This window comes from Symphodus melops (assembly GCF_947650265.1).
Source record: "Symphodus melops genome assembly, chromosome: 12".
Lineage (NCBI taxonomy): Eukaryota > Metazoa > Chordata > Actinopteri > Labriformes > Labridae > Symphodus > Symphodus melops.
In genome coordinates this window covers 10977435-10991413 of record NC_136702.1, presented here as the reverse complement: position 1 = coordinate 10991413, position 13979 = coordinate 10977435, and the positions used below count along the sequence as shown (strand labels likewise).

The 13979-nt window shown below is 38.4% G+C and overlaps 1 protein-coding gene across 4 annotated transcripts in view; it reads left to right on the top strand.

The window, feature by feature from the left end:
- Nucleotides 1-384: 384 nt before the first annotated feature.
- Nucleotides 385-13979, top strand: part of b3galt1b (UDP-Gal:betaGlcNAc beta 1,3-galactosyltransferase, polypeptide 1b) — a 45426-nt gene continuing 31831 nt past the window's right edge. For 3 of the 4 annotated variants that reach the window (XM_079358086.1, XM_079358089.1, XM_079358088.1), the window contains exon 1: nucleotides 1397-1517. The gene's annotated coding sequence lies outside the window, so the exon portion shown is untranslated. Of the gene's footprint in view, nucleotides 455-1218; nucleotides 1335-1396; nucleotides 1518-13979 lie in introns of those variants that run through there. The other variant, XM_079358087.1, reaches the window with a different exon arrangement.

Genomic DNA, 13979 nt, shown 5'->3' with positions numbered 1-13979 from the left:
TGCCAGGGCTTTTACAATTTATCATATCAACATTTTTGCATTTTCCTTTTTTAAGCACCTGCTGTGCAGACAACTTAAAGCATCTGGAATCCTATTATTTATAATATTGAAGTATATAATATAAACTAGTGAATTGGTTATAATCATGTTTGTTTTGGACATTTTTATCCTATTTTGAACAACAAATATTTTTGAATGAATCATTTTATTTTATAGATAAGACAGTTATACCTTGCTTTGTACAAGTATATTCCTGATTATGTCACATTGTCAGGCTGGTTCATTTACTTCATTGCTGATCTAAGGGCAATAAAATATTGAATTTACTGTGTTGTGTGTCTTGATGAAAGTCTTAGTCCATCTCCAACGTTCATCTAGTTCAAATGCAACAGGAAGTGGGCCAACTCTCTTGAGTGCGTGTCTGGTTAAAGCAGCCGAAAGGAAATAAGAGCAGGTCAGTGGAATGTTCACACCGTGTTTTAATCTCCTTTAGAAGTTATCCCCACCCTCTATGGGATTTTGAGGCTCAGTACCTGCCTAGTAGACTGGAAAACAAATTCCATGACAGTCAAAATTTGAATTAGAGTTCTGAAAAGAGGGCACGTGGAAGAGCTTGAACACAAGCCGAGTAATGCAGCAGCAGAATATCCAACACACGTCTTAAATACATTTTACAGCCAATCCAAAATAAGCTTATGACCAAATGTGGTTGCTCATCCTCTTACTGCTCTTCAGTGTGGACGTGCACAAGCTTAGCATAACTTTTTCTGACTCTAACCACGCATAAAACTGCAAAAGTCTTTCTATAGCTCGGTCTATATTGCAATTTTGTAATAAAAGCAAGTGTCTTAATCCATAGATTTCTATTAATAGAAATCTAAATCGGGGTCGAACAGGCTTATAGGCGCTCTAAATTTAGGACACCTTATGTCTGTATTTAGTATAGCTAAATACAGACAATAAAGTTTAGTTAACTGACTAAATGCACAGCTTAGCTTTGACATTTGAGTGTTTTTTTTAATTATTTCTACATTTTCATATTTTGTTTTTTCTTTAGTTCAGGCATTTTTTTCTAAATTAAAATTGAGTTTATTCTTTGTATTTGTTTGCTATCAATAGTAGAGAGAGGGCATTATTGAGAACAAACGATGATACTGTATATTTGAAAACGCCTCAGTGAACATATTAGTTCTTGCTTAGCTCTGTTAACCCTTCCAGGTGCAGGTGTCTGTATGCTGTGCTGCATGAGTTGCATTGGAATTCTCCCACAGCGTCAATCTACCTTGCTACTCCTGTATGCACGCGCTCCTCACTTTCTCCCCCTGAGCGGATTGGTAAGGAATCTACCGGATTACACTCTGATTGGTTGGCGCGGTCTCGTCAGGCGGTACGTCAGCCTGGTTGCACTATCATCATGTTTCCCCCTCCTTGTCGAAAAACAGTGCTTTGGGATGCTGGAGCAAAGCAGCAGCGTATCATCAGGACCACAAGTCTAAGTGGGATGGAGACACAGAGAGGTAAGCACAACAAGGACGTTTGTTTGTTTGTTTCTCGGACCTGGCTCGTGCATGCAGGTTGAGCGTTGTGGGATGCGGGCAGATATAGTGGATCCACTTTTTTCCTATTCATTGTTGGTCGATTGAGTTAACCGCAGGATATATTTGTTTGCTTCTTCATCTGCTGCTTTTAGACTGTCCCGGGCATTATGAGGATTTGATCTCTGCTTTCGTCTCCTGCAGTTTTACCCGCCTGGGTCTATCCAGTGATGCTGCTACTTTGACTCAATCCCCGCTGAGCACACACACTGATCCCCGTCCTATCTCACAGGGACTGTCCTTTCTGCTCTTAGAAATGCGTAGGATGTCATGGGCGATGGGACGTGCAGGTGCACAAGTTACACAGTGGCCCAGCAAACTTTGAGCAGACATATTTGCCTTTTAAAAAATATATATTATTATGTCATTGTTCCCTTTTCATTGTCTTGAAAATGCTAGATCCCCATGGAAATGCTCAATTTTTAAAGGTTCGCTTTACTATCATAATTAGTCTTGTATTACACATTACTCCTCGAAAATCATTCAGATGCAAATAACTGAAATGTCATTAAGTGACCATATACATTATATTTTAATTAAATTATGAATATTACTAGTCATTGATCAATAATAAATGATTCTGCTGAGTAAGTCAGACTGGACTGCAACCGTAGCCAACAAAAACAAAGCAGCAGTAATGAAGTTTTGATCCATACAAGCTGGCTACGTGTTTGCATCTGTTTCATTTCTTAATAAATAACCAGTTTGGTATTAACTACACTAATAGTTATTCATGCAGTGTTTTCCTTTTAGCCTGCCTATTAGATGCTTTATTCCACATATTATCCATATTATCCCGCATTTCTATTTTGCCTCTACTTTTGAAGCAAATGCTTTTTGAGATAAAAACAAACATTCAGAACAGAAGTGCTTTTTCAAGTTCAAAGTCAAGAGAAGGAAGGCTCTCTCTCGAGGAGCTGTGTGGCTATTCTCACTGCCATTACTGGGACTTTTCAGATCATTATCTGGATCAAACACTAATCCTCTTTCTCGTTCAGCCACATGATGGTTTCCATTACATGTCCATCTGGTACAGTGTGCAGGGTTTCCTGCCAAGTTCCCGGTGTGTTTAGAAGCATTAGAAGCAATCTTTTTGTTTGCGTTGTTTGCTGCTATAAGGACATGTCTGTGAGTGTGTGTGTGTGTGTGTGTGTGTGTGTGTGTGCGTGTCCTGCTTACTCTGACCGATCACACTAATCACACTCCTGCAAGGTGTAATTAGTGTGTGGTGTCTAAAGCCTTAATCTCCAGTTCAAGTGGACTTTATCTTTGCTTAGTCAGTGTTGCCTCCCTTGTTACAGCTTAGATTTGGCATTCGTAGATGTCTGTGTATTTTTTTTATTGAGGTACGCATATGACTCTTGCGTGAGGTATTTATCAATAACTATTTGGTCTCTATTTGTTTGGAATTCATAAAATTCAGCAGAGTCTATGGTGATAGAAAATATGAGTTTTTAATTTATATAGACATTAAGAAAAGGTTTGAATCATGCATGGTTTAAATATGTGAAATATCTAAAGTCATGTGTCCTGTTGAAAGCAGCAGGGTTTGTTTACAAATTTTAAAGTATATTTTATTCTTTGCGCAATATTACACATCCTGTCTGTATTGGCATGTCATTTTCATCAAGTGAAGACAATAGCGCTGTATTTACTGGTCCAGATCAGCCAGGACACAGCCAGGATGATAATGGGCCACATGTGCACAGCTTCCTTTCTTGCTGTATTTCTTCCAGCCTTTTCACTTTCCTAAAAACACAGCCTGACACATTATTTACCAAGAAAAGTGCAGCAACTCCTGACCTATTTGAGAATGGCAAAAAGCCAGTACGAATGGCAATGACTTATCCGCCTCTCTTCCTCACTCACACACTTGGCGTATTTTCCTGGCAGCTTTTAAAAAATAATAATCAGAACAGCAAACCTAAAGAATCGAGCTCAATTTTATACAGTATAAGAACGGTGGCTCCCAAAGTGAGGACAGGGAGTAGGGGCCCCCTGGGGGGTCATGAGTCCTAAAGAGAGGGGGTCGCAAGGTGCCTTTCAAAAAACTAAAAATACTTAAAATGTTAATATATATTAATATATAGCTTGCAAATGGCCGTAACAATGTAGAAGTCTGCTGTTCATATGACAATTTTTTTTACGTTTTGTATATGTCCATTAAGTGCTACATGGAAATCACTTATATTCTATTCAATTGTATTCTACCTCTAGCATTTCTTTCAGTAAATTACCATATCGAATAATTCAGTGATTTTTAGTATGTCGTATTCTTTTCTTACAGGTCTTTGAATAGGCGTCTGACAATGTGGGTCTTATTCACGTTCAGGGACAGTGGGGGTCCCCAGTCTCTGGCACCCTTGTTTTCATCTTAAGATGAAAAGTTAAGGAACCTTTGTATTAGAATACATTACACTGAATGCACATCTTCCTCTTTTAAACCAAACAGGCTTTTGAGCACTTACTGTACATTTGAAGGTTGTAAACAGCACGTAGAGGAGGCTAGGCAAAGGTGTTGTGCATTGTTTACAAGTTGGTTTGATGGGTGCACCTTATCGCATTCATTTTAAAATACTGGTGCTCACTTTTAAAGCTCTGTGTGGTCAAACACCCGGGTACATTGCCGATCTTTTCCACCCGTATGTCCCCAATAGACCTCTTAGGTCTGGCCAACTTCAGCTTCTTGCAGAATCAAAGTCAAATTTTAAAACCCGTGGTGATCACGCATTTCAAGTTCTCGCACCGAAGCTGTGGAATGCGCTTCCTCTAAACTTGAGATCGGTAGACTCCTGTGAAATTTTTACGAGGCAGTTAAAAACACTTTTATTCAGACAGACTTTTGGTTGACCAGTAGCTGTTTTATTCTACTCTTTTATCTATTTTACCTATCATATGTTTGTTTTTGCTGTTTCTGTTTTTAACTGTTAATCACCTTTTATTGTTGTAAAGCACTTTGTGATCCTTATCTGTGAAAGGTGCTCTATAAATAAACGTTACTTACTTACTTACTTACTTACTTACTTCCTGCTTGCTGCTGTTTAAGTGAAAAAGTGAACATTTTCATGTTGAACTTTATCCATATGTTATTAATTTATTTGCAAAATCACTGACAGAGGTATACTGTACGGTACTACAGTAAGTAGCCTTGGGCTATAGTTATAGTCATAGTTATTTGACCAGCCATGACAAACAATAATGAGTATGTGTATTTGATTATACTTAGACTACTATGGTTTGTGCAATACTTTCAGTCTCAAATGTTCTGTTGCCTCACAGTTCAGCCCTCTGTTTCGTGACAGCTTGTTGACAGTGTATCAAAGTGCTAACGTTGTTATGAGAAGGTGCTGAAAAGACCCAGACTCTTTGCCCTTTGTGACAAACTTGCATTTCTTGTGTTTTATTTACCTCTCCAGTTGTATACGGATGTATTGTCAGGTTCCTATCAACATTTCCCAGGTTGTTATGGTCTTTTATCCCAGAATCCTCTGCTCTATTGCTCACTGAGTGGCACCGCAGTAAATGACTCAGGAGTTAATAACAGTGTTTTCCCATCAGGATATTGTAAATCATATATGGAATATACTCTGAGAATATGTTCCTTTGGTAGCAGTGCTGCTGGTGTGATTGTGTTGACTGATACTCAGATGTAGACTGCACGTGTTTTCTTAACCTGCTGGGTTTTCAAAGGAACTCTGCAGCTCCACTTACTATCATTTCCCTTCTTGGCTAATTTATAGAGAACTTCTCTCTGATTCTGTCGTCTTTTTGTTTATTAAAGGTTAAAAGTCATGTATAACAGCTTTTACTATTGATCGAAGCATAGGCCATATTTGTTTATTCAAAAAACAATTTGCTAGTTGTTTTCTTTAAGAATAACAGAAAAAAAACACCTCTTAAATATTCAGTTTGCAACCAGATAGGCGCACAAAACAGCAAATAATCAAAGTTGAGAAGTGGAGATGTAATGATTTCCTGAAAAAGGACTCATGATAACAGTAATGGATGATTGAATTCCAGTCAAAGACTGATAAAAGGCTTATGCTCTGACTTTCAGAGTCGAGCTTCAGACTTAATCCAATGCTCTCTTCAGACATACCTCCTTCATCCCTCAGCTGCAGCCCCCCTCCTGCCCTGTTTCACATTCAGGTTTCCGTGAGGCAATGAGACCACCATTCGACTATAAACATCTTAAAACAAGATCCTGCGCTCAATTTTAAGTAACCAAAAATGCTGGTTTAGAAGGGATGATTAGACTGCTGTCACCTCAAATTATCAGTCAACTGACGTATTTGACTGTGTTCTGAGGCTATCCCATCTCCCAGCATCCCACTTCGTCTTCACTCAGCCAAACACATGCTTCTCTTTATTGTCATTATAATATACATGTGGCCTGTTATTTACCCCAGGAATACAAATGTTATACGTCTTTTCTTTGCAATCATTTACAAAGAATTATTTACTGAGAAAAGAAACAATTAGTAAACAACTTAAAGCTTGGCCTTTTCACATCAAATTTAGCATTTACCTGCTTTTTAGTGTGTGTGTGTCTGCGTGCGTGCGTGTGTGTGTGTGTGTGCTTGTGTGTGTGTGTGTGTGTGTGTGTGTGTGCGTGCGTGCGCGCGCGTGTGTGTGCTTGTGTGTGTGTGTGTGTGGGGGGGATCCTCCTACATGCATGCAGTAATTACTTTTTGTATTAAATCTTGTAACAACACTCCTGAGCTCTCTCAGCTGTAGTTTTTCTTATTTATTATGCATGAGATTTCATTTCACTTATAGGAAAACTTTTACATATTCCAAAACAAATAAAAATAAATACGAAATTCAACTAAACTTTGATGTGCAGTTCTGAACATATTTTGGTTCATTATAAAAGTGGAGGTGTTGCGTTTTTCTCTGATGCTCCCTCAAGTGAATGCCAACTGTAGTTTCACTTATATTTTTGCACAGTCATATTTCTGCATATGGTACTTATTTGTAATCATTTTAGATGTACTGCAGTTATTGACAGATTCATTATAGAGAGAATCAACATTGTGTTATTTTATCCCATCTGTTTCCTGGAAAGGAACAGTGAAAGTGGAGACATGTATTTTACTGAGGCAGGGAGGAACACTTCCGGCCTGTGACAGACTGCTAGCTATACCTTATCAAAGGAATGAGTCTAAACTGGGCTCCTGGTGAAGTTTGACTTGATTTCCCCAGTGGCCAGCAGACCAAACCATTTCTTATTTCTGAGACAAAAAGGGCCCTGCAAACGATCTGCAGGAGTGATGGTGGTTATACTAGTGTGAACATGAGCTAGCATCATACATTTAAAGGAAAGCATAGCAAGCATGATTTGTTCTCTACATTGATTATATTTATGACAGTGATGTAGCCAGTGTGATGTTGCTTACATGTATTTGTTTTTGGATTACTGTTTTGAAGAATCAATTTCAATTTCTGTTGTCATCTTGTTTTTCTTGCTTGGAGCCTATGGCACCATTTGCTAACGTGCGTGGAGCGGGGGTCGGCAAAACAATGCTATTTAAGTTATCCAGGCAACACTCATGGCAAACAAAACAAAATTAACCAAGTTATTATTACTTTAAACAAACAAAACCCCCCCCCCAAAAACCCATCTCTTTAATCTCTAAGGCCAGCCATCTTTTCTGCAGGGACAAGCCAACAGCATGGCAATTACAACAAATAAAGTGCACCATCATCACAAACAGGTCAGGGTCAGTCAAATTACCCGAGTTGACACCATAGACAGTAAATATTAATGAACGAAGCCTACGTGACGTCAGCCATCTGTTACTGCAGGGGGCTCCAATGCTGGAAAGAGCTGGAACTGAGGCGGGTTTTAAGCCTCCTGACAAACCGTTACATTGCACCCACCTGTCAATCATGTCAGCTACGTGCCTAACTATGAATGACAAGTATCATTCATACAATCAAAACAGAGCCGTTTCACAAGTTTGATGCACTGTATTTACATTTTAGTTACGTAACAATACGATCCTGTACAGTTGTTAAAAATGAAAACGTTTGCAAAGGAAAAATTCACTGTAGGACTATGAACAAGTTCATTTTCTGTGGTAAAGTTGGACATTTAATCATGGATACTGTAGACCATTAATGGAGCAGAAATGTTGGTACTTTCCTTTGGCTTCATTTTCCAGCCTGGAGGATGTTTCTTGGAATTAAAGAACAGCAGCATTTATTTGGTAAATGTTGCAAGTTCAAGATGACAGACGACTCGTGTCTTCAAAAGTACAGTGTTGACTAAATCATCTCAGAGGGGAGAGCTATTTATCTTGATTACTCGAAACTATCAATATAGCGGTCACAGTTCATTATGTAACAATTCCAAATACTTGTGCTAATTCTTAAACCACCAGTGTTAGATAATAATGTTTTCAGATGGTGCAGGCAGTCACTAAATGTTAAGGATTTTCCACTTTTCACTGCTGCTATATTTGGCTCATTGAATTAGCATTTGTATGTTTTAAGTATGGTGCAGTATAACTCTGTATTCTCCTATAACAGAGCTGTGTTGTAATCCTTTGACATGTATTCTCTCTGGCTGGCGGTCCGTCTCAGTGCGGCTCAGCAACTCCATAGTCTTAAACAGACTTAGAGCTCAGCCAAAATCTGATTTATTTTCCCCACGCTTCTGCAGTTCTGAATGTCTTGTACTTTTCGAAAGGTAACAAATTGCTTCCTTGGGGGAAAAAATAGGCCGAGGCAACAAAACAAACCTATGGAGAAATAGCAAATGTCTTCCCCATAAACAAACATTTTAAAATTGGAATCAGAAATTCTGAGTGAATGTGACACAACGTTTTTTTTTTGTCATGTCTTTTACTGACAGAACCAGAAGTTTTATTAACGTGTATAGTCCCTCTCATCTGTGAAAATGTATGAGACATGTTGATGTTTGATACGATACAGCGAGTACACTGCACACACTTTAAATGTACATTTAAGTGAACCAAAGTGAAGGGAAGCTGTAAACTAAACTTTTGAACATTTTTCTATGTGGGAGAAGTTGTGATTATAGTTTAGGAACTTTTAAACATGATTGTAGGGGGAAAAAAATGTGATGTAAAAAAACCCCCCAACTATTTCCAATGTTCTTGGAGGGGATCTTTAACCCTGCAGTATTAACCATGAACAGATGACAAATCAGCACCAACAAAAGCATTCACATCAAGCCGACTTTTGGATGTAATCCAGAGTTTTGCAGAACTGTTCAACATTTAGTTTTCACTCAGAGCAGGGCTGTCTGTCTTTGTACATCAAATTTATACATGATATTATCATACATAACAGGAAGAATGACATCAAATGAGTAAATAATATAGATGAATCTTGTTGTCCTATTAAGTGTCTTAACACTTAATGTGAAATGATTTACCTATTTACAGTTTGGGAGGCTTTTCGTACTTAATAGCAGAATGTCATCTGAAGGTGATTCGTAAAGTCAAAAATGATTTTCTTTCATCGACAGGGAAAATATAATTCTGACCATCTGTGAAGAACAAAAAAAAATAATGGTAACAGCTAAAGTGTTAAAATGATGCCTCTATTTTATGAACCAATTATGAAACAGACATAAAGTGATTTGAACAGGACTGAAGCACAAGTACAGTACACGGGGAAAGTGTTGCAGAAGCTCATGCATACTGCAGGCAAATTACTATGAACGAAAAAAACTGCAATTGCAGAAAAACTGCAAAAGGATATAAATAAATAAAACGTCACAGCAGTGTATTAACGTAGCAGATCATGCTATAAGCATGCCATGAATGAATGACCGCAATGTAAGAGAAGCCCATCATGCATCAGATCAAAGTGACAACGATCTGTTTGATCATTTTACTCGGCCTCAAGTCAAGGGTGTTTGCGTCTTCAAAACACGATTGCATCCCAAAAAAACAGAGAGCTGCTGCCCTTCTTGATCCATATTTATAGCTGATGTCATGCTGAGTCTAGAGTCTGCAAATAGAGCGTGTCAGGGGGAGAATACGAGTTTTCTTATGGTAGTCATAAATCAATTAATGGCCTATGTGTGGCAGTGTGCTGTGTGATCCATTGTACATAACCACGTTATTGTAAAGATTATAAAGCCTCAGTGTTGTTCCCTGGAAGTCCCTTTCACTTGATTCACCATCACAGAAATAAGATTTGATGTCTTAGATCTCAGTGCTCTTCCTCTCTGTTGAGGCACAGAGCAAACGGGACAGCTTGTGAAGGTGACTCGACTTGCATCTCGCAACAAAGCAATGCACAGCCGAAAATTGATATTCCTCAAAATCCCCAGCCAATTACTGAAGAGGGGCATCTGCGGCGACTGCAGAAAATGTGTGATGCATGTAGCTCAGGAGGAAGGCTGGGCCCTCAGTCTTGCTGCATACAGTATGATGTGCTTTAAAAAACATCAATTCTGACTGGTTTAGTTGTTGTGTTGAAATGGATGAAACTTTATGTCCTAGAGCAAAGGAGCTGCCACTGAAATAGCTGCCTGGAAAGAGCTCTTAGTTGAAACTTAAACGTAATAGAAGCATTTTAGCCTAAGGAAGTGAAGCAAAGCAACCATTAGATCATTCCCCCGAGCATTCCTCAAGCCCTTTTCATCTCGTATTCCGGCTTGCCTGTGGAGAGCTCATGGGAAATTGGTTTTGTGCAACTTCTGCTTTTACTTTCTAAAACGTTTTCACCTTATCAACTCAATTGTTGTTGTTCAGACCTTTTCCACTGGCTGCCTGTGGGGCTGAATTAGACTCTTTAACAACCTTAATATGTTCGTTAAATCATAAAGAAAATTACACATAGAAGAAACACAACATAATGCATATTGACAATCGCGCCTCTGAAGCCATACAGAGGCATTGTAAGTTTCTTCTGTAAAACCTGCATTGTCATTTCAATAACCAGCTTCTATTTTATGTACATGCTGTTTTTGTTGTCTCATTATAAGAAAGTACTTCCCACAGCAAATCTTTCCAATGAACCAGTTTTGTTCTTTGTTAAGCACAGAGATGTGTGTTACAGAAAAAAATATTTTTGCCTATTGGGTTAAAAAATTAGCCAAACTTAATTTAAGAAAAACTATTTCAACCTCCAAATAATGTGATGAGATTTTTCTTTGATTAAATAATTGGATTGATAACACACAAAACTGCGAACTGGTCTGACTAATAATATATTTTAAAAAAAAAAAGACCAGCCTCTTTGGGTAATGATACTCACAATGGGAGAACTTATTATTCAGGAGGTATTCTCACTCAGAGGACAGAAAAGGTCAACCATCTCGCATCTGGGAAGTCAACATCTGCTCGATGAGATGAAGGAGAGACCTCACAGACAAAGTCCTCTCCCAGTTTGATTCCATTAAAAGAGGAAATGGCTTTCCAGTTAGACGTGCCTAATGAGCAATTACAATTTGTTGGGTTGGTACAGAATTGCAATGTTATGTCTCTGAAAGATATTATGTCCTTTATTCTGGCTCCCTAAAGCTCCAGTGACAGGAGGGAGGGAGGGAGGGAGAGAGAGAGAGAGAGAGAGAGAGAGAGAGAGAGAGAGAGAGAGAGAGAGAGAGAGAGAATGACAGAGAGAGAAGAAACAGGGAGTTAAATTGAAGGAGACCATTGGATTGAAACTAGTATATTTGCTTCCTTGTGTTCTACTAGTTAGCCTGTAATAGTCTAAATCAATTCAGATAAACAAGAAGAAGAAAAACTATAGATTTTTTTATGAATAAAAAAAGCACCTTGGTTTCATTTATCCACCTGCAGTAACATGACCACATGAATAAATATGTGTCTGGAATGCAATTGAAAGTTGAATCTGAGGTAATATCTGCTGTGACTTTATGGAAAACCTGAGATAGAGGGGAAAAAATGCAGCCTTCTAGCTAAATGGAGCTCTGAAAATATCTTTTGTAAACAGGATATTTTTTGGAGTCAAATCTCGCTCTGCAGCTATTGAGGGGCCGTGATTGCCGTACCAGCCTGGAGTGTTGCACAGAATGAAAGCTCCTACAGGGCAGACTTTTACTGCAGACAGCAGGAAGATAACTTTGACAGATCAAAGAAGCATTCATTAACATATTCAGCACATTAAAACTTAATGGGGTAAAAAAACATGGACAGCACAAGTAGGCCTATAATGCCACTGAAGGAAATGGTGTTAAAAGCCACTTGACCGAGCAAACACTTCACAAACTAAAGTGAAGAACTGTAAAGGAGACGTACCACAGAACATTTCTTTCTTAGGTTTCTTCGAGGCAGAGATAGTTTCAGTACTCTCCTCCTGAACCCAAGAGTGTAGAAGTGCTCAGCTAACAGTATTTATTTATAAATCAGCGAGAGGAACTCCCATGAAGACAAGTGGCATGTTGCATGGTTGGCCTCTGAAAAGGTGTATCATGTCAGATAACTACTTGAAATAAACTGGCCATCAACATCAGGGAGGAATATGTTTGTAATCTAAACATGAACTGCTCTTGGTTTGTTTCTGTGGTGCTTGCCTGCTAAACAGTTTCAAGTGCAATTAACCAAAGTCTCTGAAATATGCTCGTGCTGTGCTTTGTTTGTTTCACGGGTGTCTCTGTCATAAGAGTTTCTTTGGAATATATTTAAAAGATGAAGCAAAACAAATTGACCCCTAGTTTATGTAAATTCCTGGAGAAATGGTTGAGAAGTGATACTTATCATTTCTGTTTATTTCAGAATCAGTCATGAACTTAATTTATCTGTACATGACTCTGAGGACAGATCTGCAGCACTTCTAAACCTTTTTAGTATATTTTAGAAAATGTAGATGAGAAGGAAATATGAATGTGAAAAAGGGATACGATTAGGATGAGAGCTGAAGTAGTTGTTTCCTTTGACTGTAATCTTTATCCCAAGCTAACTAAAGGTAAGCTGTTTTTGCAATAAACAGAAAAACAGCACTGTAGTAGTTTTATTGTAAAGCAGAGGGTGAGATATAAGAGTGACTCTCGAGCAGTGTTGTGTTCAGGGGGGACACATTCAAGTCGGAAAATAATTCCAGCAAGGTGGTTTAATTAAAAAAGAATCATAAAGATAATATTCTTTCATTGCTCTTAAGTATTCCTCATGCTCCTGTTGCCAGATAAATTATATTCATCTCTATTGCTCTCTGTGTTCACTCAAAGTAAAGGACAGAGGGTTTGTTTTTTTCTCTCTTCTCTTTTCTTCTTTTGCAGTTTTGATCAGCATCACAAACCTCATCAGCAGCTCTCCCTTTTCTCCAAAACATGGAGGTTAGAAGGTCACTTTATTTGACCTCTGGTTGAATCCCTCTTAAGGAGCCTGCAGTGGAATACAAATGTGCTTTCTTTACACAATATTAAATGTGTTCATAGGTGTCAAAGCCCTTTAATGTTTTGCTAATTCTCCTAATTACATGTTTTGGTGGTGAACCTTTTTGTGGTAATGAGATGATTTGTATTAGATTTTATGATGATGAATTGGAAAAGCAGAAGCTCGAAGTACATGATTTAGTGGGTGGCTCCCTTTTATTGTTACGGCAAGTTATGTTTTGCTCTCTGCTGTAAACGGCGTGGTCACGGCCGACAGTGATCGGGTTATTAAAAGTTATTATTTGAACGCTCTGGTCGTCCTTTAACGTCCGTACGGACGCTACAGTATTTGCGGATGTTACCGGTAGCCTACGTCTGTGTAAATAGCTCTTGTTATAGCGTGGACACCTGCGGCTTATAATCAAGTGCGGCTTATATATGTACAAATACATTTATTTACTTATTTTTAGCCGGTGCGGCTTATATCCAGGTGCGCTCAATAGTACGGAATTTACGGTATTTATAAATCAGCGAGAGGAACTCCCATGAAGACAAGTGGCATGTTGCATGGTTGGCCTCTGAAAAGGTGTATCATGTCAGATAACTACTTGAAATAAACTGGCCATCAACATCAGGGAGGAATATGTTTGTAATCTAAACATGAACTGCTCTTGGTTTGTTTCTGTGGTGCTTGCCTGCTAAACAGTTTCAAGTGCAATTAACCAAAGTCTCTGAAATATGCTCGTGCTGTGCTTTGTTTGTTTCACGGGTGTCTCTGTCATAAGAGTTTCTTTGGAATATATTTAAAAGATGAAGCAAAACAAATTGACCCCTAGTTTATGTAAATTCCTGGAGAAATGGTTGAGAAGTGATACTTATCATTTCTGTTTATTTCAGAATCAGTCATGAACTTCATTTATCTGTACATGACTCTGAGGACAGCTCTGCAGCACTTCTAAACCTTTTTAGTATATTTTAGAAAATGTAGATGAGAAGGAAATATGAATGTGAAAAAGGGATACGATTAGGATGAGAGCTGAAGTAGTTGTTTCCTTTGACTGTAATCT